Raw genomic sequence first — 12,195 nt, 5'->3', positions numbered from 1 at the left:
TTTGTTCACTAAAAATAGGGGTCTAGGGGCTTCTGGTTCAAGACTGAGCACAAGCACTGGTTTCTCCATCTCTCCTAATCTCCCCCAAGACCTCACCAAAATGAAAGTATGAAAAAGAACAAGGTCAGAACACCGAAGAGAATGGGAGGCAGGTCAAACAACAGATGAGAGACCTATATGTGTTTCTGGAAGGCAGAAAGCAGACGAAACAAGCTGCAGATAAACAAACCAGGAGAGAAAGCACAGAGAACCCACCACAGGAGTTCCTGATGCTTGGAAGCCCATCTACCCAGCCAAGACCCAGAGACTGGAAGAGGGAGACGCACCCTTGACTGGAAGTCTGATGGGGACCAACTGCACCACTTGGTGCCCCCAGCTCACTGTACCCAGCAGAGAGTTCAGGCAAATAAAACGAAAGAAAAGAGAATTCAGACCAGGCAAGGTGGCTCAGGCCTGTAACCCTAGCACTTTGGGAAGTTCAAGTGGGTGGATCACTTGAGGCCAGGAGTCCGGGGCCAGCCTGGGCAACATGGCGAAACCGTGTCTCTAGAAAAAATACAAAAAATTAGCCAGGTGTGGTGGTGTGTGCCTGTAGTCTCAGCTACTCAGGAGGCTGAGGTGGGAGGATCACTTGAGTCTAGAAGTTTGAGGCTGCAGTGAGCCATAATTGTGCCACTACATTCTAGACTGGATGACAGAGCAAGACCTTGTCTGGAAAGAAGGAAGGAAGGAAGGAAGGAAGGAAGGAAGGAAGGAAGGAAGGAAGGAAGGAAGGAAGGAAGGAAGGAAGGAAGGAAGGAAGGAGAAGGAAGGAGAGAGAGACAGAGAGAGAGAAAAGAAAAGAAAGAAGAGAAAGAGAAAGAAAGAGAGAGAGAAAGAGAGAGGAGAAAGAAAAGAAAGAAAGAAAAAGAAAGAAAGAAAGAAAGAAAAAGAAAGAAAGAAACAGAAAGAGAAAGAGAAAGAAAGAAAGAAAGAAGCAAGCAAGCAGGCAGCCGGTGGGGTGGGGGGGCACGCAGTGGCTCATGCCTGTAATCCCAGCACTTTGGGGGGCCAAGGCGGGTATATCATCTGAGGTCGGGAGTTCAAGACCAGGAAGGAAGGAAGGAGAGAAGGGGGAGAGAGAGAGAGAGAGGCCAGATGCGGTGGCTCATGCCTGTAATCCCAGCACTTTGGGAGGACGAGGCAGGTGGATCACCTGAGGTTGGGAGTTCAAGACCAGCCTGACCAACATGGAAAACCCCTGTCTCTACTAAAAATACAAAATTAGCCGGGTGTGGTGGTGCATGCCTATAATCCCAGCTACTCAGGAGGCTGAGGCAGGAGAATAGTTTGAACCCAGGAGGCAGAGGTTGCGGTAAGCGGAGAATGAGCCATTGCACTCTAGCCTGGGCAACTAGGGTGAAACTCAAAATAATAAAAGAAGAAGAAGAAAGAGAATAAAGAGAGAAGGAGAGAAAGAAAGAAGGAAGGCAGGAAGGCAGAAAGAGAGAAAGAGAGAGAGGAAGAGAGGAAGGGAGGAAGGGAGGAAGAGAGGAAGGGAGAAAGAGAGAAAGAGGAAGGGGAGGAAGGGAAAGACAGGAAGAAAGAAAAAAGGAAGAACGCAAGAAGAAAGAAAAAGAAAAGGAAGGAAAGGAGCAAGGAAGGAAAGAAAGAAGGAAGGAAGGAAGGAAGGGAGGAAGGAAGGAAGGAAGGAAGGAAGGAAGGAAGGAAGGAAGGAAGGAAGGAAGGAAGGAAGGAAGGAAGGAAGGAATCCAGACCATTATTTAACGGAAGAGGTCAAACCCTGTGGTGAAAGCAGAAGCTTCTTTATGGATGTTGGCACCTCAAATTAAAGGTCTCTTTGTTCTGGCATTTGGGGGACATGGAGCTAGAAACTAACTCATCTCCCTAAATCCCAGACAACTCAAAACCCTCCTATGCACCATTTGAGCCTCCATTAGAGAGAGTCCTGGAGAGGCATTCAGGTATAGTGGTAGAATTTTGAAGCCAGAAAGCTTGGGTTCAAATATAAAATCTGCCACATATTAACTATGTAACCTGCCACAAGTTATCCATTCTGTCCATGCCTCAGTTTCTTCATTTGTAAAACGGCAATAGTAATGTATTATTCATTCATTCTAAGATTTTTAATACATGCATAATCAGTATGTCTTATAATCTTATAAAGACATGTCATACTTCAACAGCATTATTTACCTTTTTAGTAGTAAACAAAATAATGGTTCATCTTACAATTGATGGAATAGTAAACTGAATGAAATACTATGGCCAGGCACAGTGGCTTAATGCCTGTAATCCCAAAACTTTGGGATGCCGAGTTGGGCAGATCACCTGAGGTCAGGAGTTTGAGACCAGCCTGGCCAACATAGGGAAAACCCGTCTGTACTAAATATACAAAAATTAGCCGGGCATTGTGGCACGCACCCGTAATCCCAGCTACTTGGGAAGCTGAGGCAGGAGAATTGGGAAGCTGAGGCAGGAGAATTGCTTGAACCCAGGAGGTGGAGGTTGCAGTGAGTCAAGATCCCACCACTGCACTCCAGCCTGGGTAACAAGAGTGAAACTCCATCTCAAAAAAGAAAGAAAAGAAAAGAAAAGACCATAGTAACTACCTCATAGAGGAGTTGTTGAGATGACTTAATAAGTTAATACACTACACAGAACAGTGCCTAGAACGCAGGTAAACACTGTATAAATGTTAGTTATTACTACCCACCTGGGGGAACAGTTCTCACATAACAGCAGAAAAAACCCACACTAGCTACCCACTGTATCTTTCACTAAAATAACAAAGAATTACCTGCAAGGTGGCTCATGCCTGTAACCCGAGCATTTTGGGAGATGAAGGCAGGAGGATTACTTGAGGCCAAGAGTTCAAAAGCAGCCTGGGTAACATAGTGAGACCCCATCTCTACAAAATAAAAACAAACAAACAAAAAATTAGCCAGGCATGATGATGTGTGTCTGTAGTCCCACCTACTCAGAGGCCGAGGTGAGAAGGTCATTTCAGCCCAAGATGTTGAGGTTGCACTGAGCCAAGATCTTGCCACTGCTCTCCAGCCTGGGTAACAGAGTAAGACCTTGCCAAAAAAATAAATACCAGATAAACAAAACGGTAATCCTGAAGAAAACACATAATTCAGTGAACAGAAAATAATGTTTGCAAATTCTAATGTATGTGTTTAGAGAGGTTTTTAAAAATAAGAGTGGAGCCAGGCGCAGTGGCTTACACCTGTAGTCCCAGCACTTTGGGAGGCCGAGGCGGGAGGATCGCCTGAGGTCAGGAGTTCGAGACCAGCCTGGCCAACATGGTGAAACTCCGTCTCTACTAAAAACAGAAAAATTGCCGGGTGCGGTGGCTCACACCTGTAATCCCAGCACTTTGGGAGGCCGAGGTGGGCGGATCACCTGAGGTCGGGAGTTCAAGACCAGCCTGACCAACATGGGAAACCCTGTCTTTACTAAAAATACAAAATTATCCAGGCATGGTGGCGCATGCCTGTAATCCCAGCTACTTGGGAGGCTGAGGCAGGAGAATCACTTGAACCCGGGAGGCGGAGGTTGCGGTGAGCCGAGATCGCGCCATTGCACTCCCGCCTGGGCAAAAAGAGCGAAACTCCGTCTCAAAAAAAAAAAAAAAAAAAAAAGAAAGAAAGAATAAAGAAAAATTAGCCGGGCGTGCACCTGTAATCCTAGCTACTCGGGAGGCTAAGGCAGGATAATCGCTTGAATCCAGGAGGTGGAGGTTGCAGTGAGCCGAAATCCCGCCACTGCACTCCAGCCTGGGTGGCAGAGCGAGACTCCGTCTCAAAAATAAAAACAAAAATAAAAAAAATAGGCCGGGCGCGGTGGCTCACGCCTGTCATCCCAGCACTTTGGGAGGCCGAGGCGGGCGGATCACGAGGTCAAGAAATCCAGACCATCGTGGCTAACATGGTGAAACCCCGTCTCTACGAAAAATGCAAAATTTAGCTGGGTGTGGTGGTGCGCGCCTATAGTCCTAGCTACTCAGAAGGCTGAGGCAGAAGAATCGCTTGAACCTGGGAGGCAGAGGTTGCAGTGAGCCGAGATCGTGCCACTGCATTCCAACCTGGCGACAGAGCGAGACTCCGTCTCAAAAAAAAAAGAGAGACTCTTGAAATCCTGGGTTCAAGCGATCCTCTTATCTTGGCCTCCCAAAGTGCTGAGATTACAGGCATGAACCACTGCACCTGGCCTGTTTAGAGAGAGACTTAAGACAATATTACGTTCATAAAACAAAAGAGAATGCTATGAAAAAAGAAAAATCCTAGAACAAAATCTTTCAGATTTCAAAAATATGATTGCCAAAATTAAAAATACAATTGATAGCCTGAAAAAAGTTAAGTCAAGGAAATCTCAGCGGGGGAAAAAAAAAATCAGAAGTTGAAAAACATGAGAGAAAAGATAGGCAATACAGAGGAACAATATGGAAGGACCAGCATCTGATTAATAGGAATTCCAGGAAGAGTGAAACAGAGGAGGAAATAAACGAACAATGCAAAACAGCTTCCCAGACCTAAAGGGCACAAACATTCATATTAGAAAATCCTACCAAGTTCTTAGGACAGCAAATGGGGAAATAAAAACCTTACCCTTTGAACATATTGAAATTTCAAAACACCAAGGATAAATATAAGGAGACTCTTTAAAGCATTTGAGGAGAAACAGGAATTCATTCGGCAACGGACTTCCCATCAACAACAATGGATACTAGAATATAGTGGGAGAAATTTTTTAATGCCCTCAAAGGTTTTATAAAAAATTATTTTCAATCTAGAATTATATGCCCAGCTAAACTGTCAATAATATGTGAGAGGTGGGGCCAGGCACAGTGGCTTACCGTGATCCCAACACTTTGGGAGTCTGAGATGAGTGGGCTGCTTGAGCCCAGGAGTTTGAGACCAGTCTGGGCAATATAGTGAGACTCTCATCGGTACAAAAAATTTAAAAATTAGCCATATGTGGTGGCATGAGCCTGTAGTCCTTGATACTCAAGAGGCTGAGGCAGAGGGATAGGTTGAGCCCAGGAATTCAAGGTTACAGTGAGCTAAAGATCACTGCACTGCACTCCAGCCTGGGAAACAGGGTGAGATCTTGTCTCTAAAAACATAAAAATAAAAATAAAAAATATGTGAGAATTGAATGAAGACATTTGCACACATGCAAGGACTCAGGAATTTTTCTCCCATACACCATTTGTTAGGAAGTCTCTTGAGGAAGTATTCCAGTAAAACACAATAAATAGAGTAAGACTAAATTAAGAAAGAAAAAGCCACAAGATTTAACAACAGGTGGGTCCAACCATGTGTACGGAAGTCCCAGGATCTCAATGGTGCAATGTGCCTAGAGAGTAACCAGATTGGCGCAAGAGAACAACTCTCAAAGGGTAGTTCCCAGTGGAAAGGGAGACTTGGTGGAAGCGACTGTATGGTTTAGAACTTGGGGAAGTTTGAGGATGTAATAATTACAAATCACATGGATGAGGGGAGGAAAGGAAATGATAAAGTCCGGAAAATAATAAAAGATCATATAGGAAGCTTATAGTCCAAATATGAAGCAAATTAAAATGTGGCTTAAGTTTAAACTGAAGGGATTGTTTTATACTTCCTTCCAAAAAGATATTCCTCTGTGTTAAACCTGGCAGCGCTTTATCTGTATAACTAGGCATAATTTCAGGTGATTTTTCTCAAGGTAAAGTCATTCTAGGACATAGAGTCTTCACTGCTGGTAGAAACCACCCCTAAGTCCCAGACTGTTAAAAGGAATGTCAAGAAAGTATTTGAACATTACCTTTGGAATGTTGACACAATGTGGAAAAAAATTAGGTTGAAAGTACTGGAAGTCTTGGCCTCTCCACATTCTGGGCCATCTGCTGACAGATTGGAAAATGTATGTCTCCCTTTCTCAGAGACAAACCACCTCACCAGAACTCAAGGCTTCATGTCAAACTCAAAGTGACCTCTTCTTTTAGTTGAGGAAAGTGGTTTCTTTTATGAGGACTTTAGAGCATTAGCTAGTGCTTTAAATTCAATCGTTTTGAAGATGCAAATATTTCAAGTACAAAATCAATAGTTATGGCACCATCTCAAAAGGCATGTCCTTTCATAATCAAACTTATTAAAGTTAAAAGTTTAATTCTTAACAATCTTTGGTCTGAATAATAATTTCAAAATAATTTGCTTAAATTTAGCAGGCCTACAAATCAATCTCAGGAAGGCTCAAAGTCTCTTGCCAAGGACAAATTGATCCTTTAAAAAGAATTGCTGGCCAGGCATGGTGGCTCACGCTTGTAATCCCAGCACTTTGGGAGGCTGAGGTAGATGGATCATCTGAGGTCAGGAGTTCGAGACCAGCCTGGCCAACATGGTGAAACCTCGTCTCTACTAAAAATACAAAAATTAGCCAGGCATGGTAGCATATGCCTGTAATCCCAGCTACTAGGGGATGCTGAGGTAGAAGAATTGCTTGAACCTGGGAGGTGGAGCCTGCAGTGAACTGAGATGGCGCCACTGCACTGCAGCCTTGGCAACATAGTTAGACTGTGTCTCAAAAATAAATAAATAAATAAATAAATAAATAAATAAATAAATAAATGAAATAAAACAAAAAGAATTGCTGGTATAACCCAGGCTCTAAGTATCAGAAAAGAGAACTGGTCTTGCAGTAGGGATGAATGGAAATTTTCATGACAGTGAGCATGAATTTGAGTTACCAAACTGGACTTGGCATCAATATGTGTAGACTGCTTTTCTAAAGTGTCCTGATGAAGGAATGAGAGAATTGGCAGTAGCTGGAGGAGGTGTCTTGCAGGAACTTTCTCAATTGAGTCTTGAGCAGGTTTGCAGATTGAGGAGAGGAATTAGATTAGGAGCCACAGAAAATGGGAGATATAGTAGGGCAAATTGTTGAGGTGAAGTCCCAGAAGTTAAGGAGGAATGTGAATACAAATATGAGGATTAGTTTTGAACAGGAGGAGGGTTCCTCCTTCCTTTGAGACAGGACAGGAGATAAGATATGATGCTCATTTAAGGAAGTCTGGAAGAAGTGAGGAAGATTCAGGTATTTACCCTTGATGACATCAATTTTGTATATGAAACAGGAGACTGGTCCATCTGCTAAGAAGGAAAGAGATCCTGAAGTGTTTGAAATTAGTCACTACCAGAAATTTAAAAAGTGGCAGGGCAGGGTGGCTCATGTCTGTAATCCTAGCACTTTGGGAAGCTTAGGCAGGAGCATCGCTTGAGCCCAAGAATTTGAAACCAGCCTGGGCAATATAGACCAAGACCCTGTCTCTACCAAAAAAAAGAAAGAAAGAAAGAAAGAAAGAAAGAAAGAAAGAAAGAAAGAAAGAAAGAAAGAAAGAAAGAAAGCAAGCAAGCAAGCAAGCAAGCCAGGTGTGATGGAGTGCACTTGTGGTCCTAACTACTCAGAAGGCTGAAGTGGGAGGATCGCTTGAGCCCAGGAGCTGGGGGCTACAGTGAGCTATGATCACGCCACTGCACTCCTGCCTTGGCAACAGACAAAGACCCAGACCCTATCTCTAAAAAGAAGAAATAAACAGAAATGGAAAAAAGAAAACTGACAAGACCCAAAGACCACCCTTATTCCTCCCCGAAACAGAGAAGAGAAAAATATGTATTTGACCTTGATGTGCATTATCTTTTCATCTGGCAAGGGTCCTAAAGTTGTACCTAAAGAAAAAAAATTCATCCTATCCTTCTGTAGAAAATGGTGCAAGTTCTGTCTCAACTACTTTCTGACTTCCTGTTCTTAAATAAGCCTCAACTTCTCCGTGCCTCAGTTTCCCCATTTTTAAAAAGGGACCTTCTGATCATTATGACAATTAAACAATGATGTTCATAAAGTACTTACTATACAATAAATTCTGTATTATATAAATGTCAGCTACTATCACTAGACCTGGTGATAGACACTATATAGATACTATAATGTAAACCAAGTTTATTGGTTTGTAACTTTAAGAAACAACTTATGGATAGCATGGAAGAGCTGATTGTGGCTGGAGGTCAGAATGCAAATGTTAACTACTTCAAAAATGTAAGAATTAAAAAATATGGGGAGCAAATAGCAGGCTCCAGAAGACTGGGTGAGAAGACATGGAAGTTAGTATCTTCATCTTACAAAATGAGAGTTCATGTGACATTGCTGAAAATGGATCGAATAAGAAATAGGAGTGCAAATTATTTAAGTTTATGAAGACAAGAGAGAGAAATATTAAAATAATTTAACAGCCAGGCACAGTGGCTTGCGCCTGTTATCCCAGCACTTTGGGAGGCCAAGGCGGGCAGATCACCTGAGGTCAGGAGTTCGAGACCAGCCTGGCCAACATGGTGAAACCCCATCTCTACTAAAAATACAAAAATTAGCCGGGTGTGGTGGCGGGCATCTATAAATCCCAGCTACTCGGGAGGCTGAGGCAGGAAAATCGCTTGAATCAGGGAGGCAGAGGTTGCAGTGAACCAAGATCGCGCCATGGCACTCCAGCCTGGGGAACAGAGCAAGACTTCGTCTCAAAATAATAATAATAATTTAACATCAAATATGAGAAAAAGGAGGGTGCAGTATGAGCTAAACCTCATCTGTCATGTCAAGGAGTCAATGGATGATATGAATATGATTAACCAAGAGATAGCGGGCCAGGCATGGTGGCTCACTCCTGCAATCCCAGCACTTCGGGAGACAGTGGCAGGAGGATCACTTGAGCCCAGGAGTTTCAGACCAGCCTGGGCAACATAGTGAGACTTCGTCTCTAAAAAGAAAAAAAAAAAAAAATCAAAAACTTAGCCAGGCATGGTGGTGCATGCCTGCAGTCCCAGCTACTCGGGAGGCTGAGGTGGGAGGATCACTTGAGCCCAGGAGGTCAAGGCTGCAGTGAGCTGAGATTGCACCAATGCACTCCAGCCTCGGAGACACAGTGAGATCCTGTTTCAAAAAAAAGAAAGAAAAGAAAAGAAAAAAAAAAGAAAGAGAGGAATAAATGTAAAGGCACATTATTTAGAATACTGGTTCTGAATGCTGGCTGCACAAGACAATCAGCTTGGAGGCTTAAAAAGTAATTTTGTTAGTCTGGGAATGAGACTACACATAGATTTTTTTTTTTGTTGTTGTTGTTTGTTTTTTAAGCTCCCCAGCTGATTCTAACATGCACCCAGGGATAAGAATCATGGATCTAGAAAACCGGAAAACATGACCAATTAAGGAATTTCACTTCTAGTAAAGGAATGGTGGGATGGGGTGGAGGTGTAAAGGACAGGCTGGACACTGACTTTGTATTCATTCATTCATTCATTCAACAAATAGAGGGCTTTCTATGTGCCAGGCGCTGGTCCAAGTCCCTTTTCACCATAAGCTCTCTGTACTAGTTGATTTGTTTCCATGAACCTGAGTTGCTTTGATTTTAAAATTAATGCAACAAATATCATTATACAAATATCATTATACAACAGCATCATTATACAAATCCACACTTTTAAACACATTGGGCAACTAGTGAGAACCACTTCTGCTGAGTGGAAAAGGCAGCCACCTACACAGAGTGATAGAGATTGAAAAAAAAAAAAAAAATCACCTTTCACCATGGGCAGCCAGGCTGCAAGGTGACTGGGAGAAGACAAAGGGAAGAGTGCCTAAGAGCACTGGAGAGTACCCACTCACTTCCACCGTTACATTCCCACTCTCCTCCAGAGGCCACCGAGCAACAGCTGCCAGCTGGGTTCGAAGATCTCTGACAGTAATGGTCCCCAAAACTCCAGGACCCTATGACAGAGTAAAGAGTGGCAGAGGGAAGATAGTGTGGGGCAGGGAGGGCCAGGGCATTAATTCACTTCAGCCAAGGGTAAGTCCCTAAGTCGGTGGCTTACAGCCTTCTGATCAAAATTGCAACCCTATTGCCTGTCATTTCAGTTTTCTATAAAATTGTATCTTGAAACATAACACATACTCCTGAGATCCTCACTTCAAACCATTTTGAAATAACACCCTAATGATTAGTTGACAATCACCTGAAAAAAAAGTGAGGATATCAATGAGGGTTGAGAGCTCACCCAGGAGAGAAGGTACTCACACAGGAATCAACTGGGAAGACTGAACAAATTTCACCTACTTCCAAATGGGCTAGGCCTGCCTGTGCCAATCAAAAGCATATTGATTTGTAACTATTAGTTTAACAGAATAACTAATCATAACTAATTATCACTTGAGAAATACAAACTCTAATATCTGCATCAGGAAAGTGAAATACAAGTTGGGTAAGTTTCAATAATGGACACTGGGAGAAATGAAGGAGCTACAAGGAAACCAACAAGGCTTGGGCAGCTCAGTGATCAGGGCAGTTAGGTAGGCAAAGAGGCAGAGGAGGAAGGAGACAGGAAGGAAAGTAGTGAGTGTGCCAAAAGCAAGAGGTGTATTTTGCATGTTGAAACTTGACATAATGATTATTTATATTTTGTGCCTGTCTAAACAATAGTGAAATCCTTGAGGGCAAGTATCTATTTCATAACTCTTAAGACCTAGCTTAGTGCCCTATACATAGGAAGTATTCCATAGATATTTGTTGATTAGGTTAGAGTTGGATGAAAAAGGTCAGCTACTCTGTAACTTTAAAAACAGCACTACCTTTCCATTTGTCTTGAAGTCAGCTCTCCTTTCATTTAAAGTTGTAAAACAGCAACAATAATGCACATTCATATATTTAAAGCTCTCGGTTTAGAACCAGGTGAAATATTTGGCCTTTGATCAACAATGGTCCCCAAATCTCCAAGACCCTACAACAGAGTCAAGAGTGGGAGGGAGAAGATAGTGTGGGAAGAAAGAGCCAGGGTCTCAAAGCATTGATTCACCTCAGCCCAAGGGTAAGCACCCAAGTAGGTGGGTGTAGGGCTAGGCTTTTCACTGTACATCTTTTCATTTATTTATTTTTCTAAACAAGAAAATCTAGTTTTTAAGCAAACACTTATATGGCACTTACAATATGTCAGCCACTGTTGTAAAAGCTTGGAGATACTCTCACAATTGCTAGTGGGAGTTTAGATTGGTACAACCTGTGTAGGGAGCAATGCTATCTATCTATCTATCAAATTTTACAAACAGAAATATGTCTAAGGTTATCTGTTACAGCATTGGTTTCAATATTAAGTAATTGGAAACAGCCCGAGTGTAAGTCAATAGGGAACAGTTTAAATAAATTATGGTATATCCACACAATGGAATACTATGCCACTGTAAAAAAACAATGAGGAAGTTATTTAAGCATTAATGCAGAAGGATCTCCAAATCATATTAAGTGACAAAGCAAGTAAGAATTGTGTGCTTAATATGATACTTTTCATCCAAAAATAGGAACAAAAATCCATATTCACAATTGTCCATGTTTGCATAAAGAAATTCTGGAAAGATACCTGAGAATCTAAGAACAATAGTTGCCTAAGATAGGGAACTAGGGGAGTGAGAACTGAGCAGATGGGGGACAAGAATGAAAGAGATAGTCTTCGCTGTATGCCTTTTCATATTTTTTATTTTTCTAGCCAAGAAAATGTATTTTTAAGCAAACATATAGCACTTACAATGTAGTATGAAATTAAAATTGGTAAGTCACTTATTAATTAATAAGTACTTATTCAAAATTTAAAAGTACCTCAGGGCCAGGCGCGGTGACTCACACCTGTAATTCCAGCACTTTGGGAGTCCAAGGCGGGCAGATCACCTGAGGTCAGGAGTTTGAGAACAGCCAGGCCAACATGGTGAAACCCCATCTCTACTAAAAATACAAAAAAATTAGCTGGGCATGGTGGTGTGTGCCTGTAATCCCAGCTACTGGGAAGGTTGAGGCAAGAAGATCCCTTGAACCCGGGAGGCGGAGGTTGCAGCGAGCTGAGATTGTGCCACTGCGCTCCAGCCTGGGCAACAGATAGAGACTCTGTCTCAAAAAAAAGTACCTCGCAAGTGTCGTATTGTGGTTATGCAGAAAAATATCCTTGTTCTTAGAATAAAGCAAATGAGGCAAAATCAAACAACAACAACAAAAAACCAAGGCCAGGTGTGGCTGACGTCTGTAATCCCAACATTTTGGGATGACAAGGCAGGATCACTTGAGCCCAGGAGTTAAGATAAGCCTGGGCAACAAAGTGAGATGCTATCTCTACAAAAAAACAAAAA

The 12,195-nt window shown here is 42.4% G+C and overlaps 1 protein-coding gene across 2 annotated transcripts in view; it reads right to left on the bottom strand.

Moving 5' to 3' along the window:
* The window catches only part of PXT1 (peroxisomal testis enriched protein 1), a 55,337-nt gene that overhangs the window by 17,596 nt on the left and 25,546 nt on the right, over positions 1–12,195 (bottom strand). The window contains exon 2 of one of the 2 annotated variants that reach the window (XR_013416493.1): positions 2,801–2,911. The exons of the other annotated variant lie outside the window; for it this stretch is intronic. The gene's annotated coding sequence lies outside the window, so the exon portion shown is untranslated. Of the gene's footprint in view, positions 1–2,800; positions 2,912–12,195 lie in introns of those variants that run through there. 2 annotated transcript variants of the gene reach the window in all.

Source organism: Macaca mulatta, chromosome 4, assembly GCF_049350105.2.
Source record: "Macaca mulatta isolate MMU2019108-1 chromosome 4, T2T-MMU8v2.0, whole genome shotgun sequence".
Taxonomy (NCBI): Eukaryota; Metazoa; Chordata; class Mammalia; order Primates; family Cercopithecidae; genus Macaca; species Macaca mulatta.
Note: the sequence above shows the minus strand (reverse complement) of the source record. Positions and strands in the feature narration are given on the sequence as shown.